The sequence below is a fragment of the Acomys russatus genome, chromosome 4 (assembly GCF_903995435.1).
Source record: "Acomys russatus chromosome 4, mAcoRus1.1, whole genome shotgun sequence".
Taxonomy (NCBI): Eukaryota; Metazoa; Chordata; class Mammalia; order Rodentia; family Muridae; genus Acomys; species Acomys russatus.
Genome location: NC_067140.1, coordinates 5,032,323 through 5,034,745, shown reverse-complemented (window position 1 = coordinate 5,034,745; position 2,423 = coordinate 5,032,323).

Below are 2,423 nucleotides of genomic sequence, written 5' to 3'. Positions count from 1 at the left end.
AGGGATTCCATTTTTTGTTTTCGTTTTTTCCCAGTGTTGACACAAATTCACACCAACAGAAGGATGCTGCTCCCTCTGCTGGTGAGAAGCAGTTGGTCTCCATGGGAGAGGCTGACAGGAAACAGATAAAGTGCACTCAGCTGCCACACAGCTTTCGGGGAAACCTTTGTCCTTAACTAACTCCTAGTATTATGGCGTCCTTAAGGACTGAATTTGAGGTGAATGCTTTAAATAAAAAGATTTTTAAAAATGTGTTCGTGTGTTCAGGGGTATGCTCATGTGAATGCAGGTGCCTGTGGAGTCCAGAAGAGGGCAGCATCAAGTCCCCCTGGACTGGAATGAGCCTCCCAGAACGCAGATCCTGGGCAAGAACAGTATGCACTTTTAGTAGCGGAGCTGCAACTCTGCAGCCCCTTTTTCTTGGCTTTTTGTGTGTGGTTTGTATTGTGCAAACTTTGCTGAGGTTGTTCATTGGTTCTGTTTGTGTGTGGAAATCTTCAGTTTCCTGCATATGGGATGACGTCATCAGGAAATAGAGATGATTGTACTTCTTCCCTTCCAACTGGGCTGCCTTTTTTTTTTTTTTTTTTTTTTTTTTTTTTTTTTTTTTTTCTTGACTAATTGCTTTGGCTACATCTTCTAGAATTACACTAACTAGAATGATATAATGCTAATGGAGTATTGTTGAATCAAAAGTGGACTTCTTTTAGATGAAAAAAAAAATGCTTTCAGTAAAGACATTTCAGTTAACCCTCTCATCACCAGTATTCCAGTCTGGGGAAAACTGAGGAGACTTATTTTTTCCTACGTTTTTTCTTTTTCCTATGACTTGCCTATTCCTGCTTATCTATTACTTTTTAAAACATTTATTTTTTTTACTGTGTATGTGTGCATATATACACACTCGTGTGCACACATATAGGATGGGATGTCTTGTGTTCAGAGGTTACTTTTCAGGACTGGGTTCTCTGCTTCCACCATTTGGGCTCCAGGGATGGATCTGAGGTCTTCAGACTTGACAGCAAGTGTCTTGACCTCCAGGGTCATCTCCCCAGCTGCTCCCAGCCTCTTTGTCTTGCTGCAGTTTTGTAGCAGTGGCTGGTATCTGCTCAGTGATCGCTAACTAGAATTTGTTCCAGGCACTGATCTGGGTACCGGAGATGGTCATGGCAAAGCACTAACCAGATCATAAGGAACGAACTGGAGAGGCGCACAGAGTAATGAATTACATGTCAAGTGGAGAAAGCAGGCAGTGCGAGCATATGTAAGACACTGACGCTTTATGTCTGTGCTCAGGGCAGTGGTCTTTGATCAGAAAGGAGGAGTATAAGGGAGCTAGCAGCTCAGACAGCCGCCCTGGGGTGGAGAACGTGAAGCCAACAGGACAGAAAGTTCTTCATAAACTTTAAATTAACTTCTTCCCAGAATGCCATGTGCCTTCTATGGTTGTCCATGCTGTCTCCTACAGGGTTGTTATCCTGACATTGAGGCTGCTTTTATTAATCTTCCAGTTATGGTTCTGAAATTTATACTTAAGAAGACATTTCTTCCCCCAATTCATAAAAGGATTATCTTAATTTGTGGCTACCATTTTATGCTTTTTAAACAGCTTTGTGGATGTACAATCTATGTTTTAAACCCCACCCATTTTGAATGTACAATCCAGTGATTTGCGTGTGTGAATTTATGCAGTTGTACCACTGTCACCACAGCCCAGTTTTACAGGTACACTTGATTTTGTTACATTTAGTTTGATGGTTTTAAGAAGAATTTTAGATTTAAGTGTAAACTTAAAAAACTAATGTTTTCTTATCAAATTGAGAAGAAAAATCTCCTTCGCCACAGGAAAAAGTACCTGTTCTTGTTTTCCTCCAGCAATCACAAGCACACAGATTTTGTTTGGCTCATACAAATTTCAGGATGGTACAATTTCACAGAAAAAAAAATGCAGTTTTATGGCTTTTATTTTTATTGTTTTTTCTTCTTTTTAAAAATTATTTTCTTTTAATTTTTTGAGATTATATGGTTATATCACTTTTATTATCCTTTCTCCCCCCAAACCCTCACATATACTTCTCCTTGCTCTCTTGTGCGCTCTCTCTCTCTCTCTCTCTCTCTCTCTCTCTCCCCTCCTCTCTTTCTCTTTTCCGAGTCAGGATTTCTAGCTTGGCTGTTCTGGACTCGCTTTGTAGACCACGCTGGCCTCGAACTCACAGAGATCTGCCTGACGGCATTAATTGAATTTTTTTAATTTTATAGGTGTTGGCCTGAGGGTGTCAGAGCCATTGGATCTAGAGTTACAGACAGTTGTAAGCTGCCATGTGAGTGCTGGGAATTGAACCCGGGTCCTATGGAAGAACAGCCAGTGTGCTCTTAACTGCCCAGCCATTGCTCCAGCCGCTCTTTGCTCTCTTTCAATACAA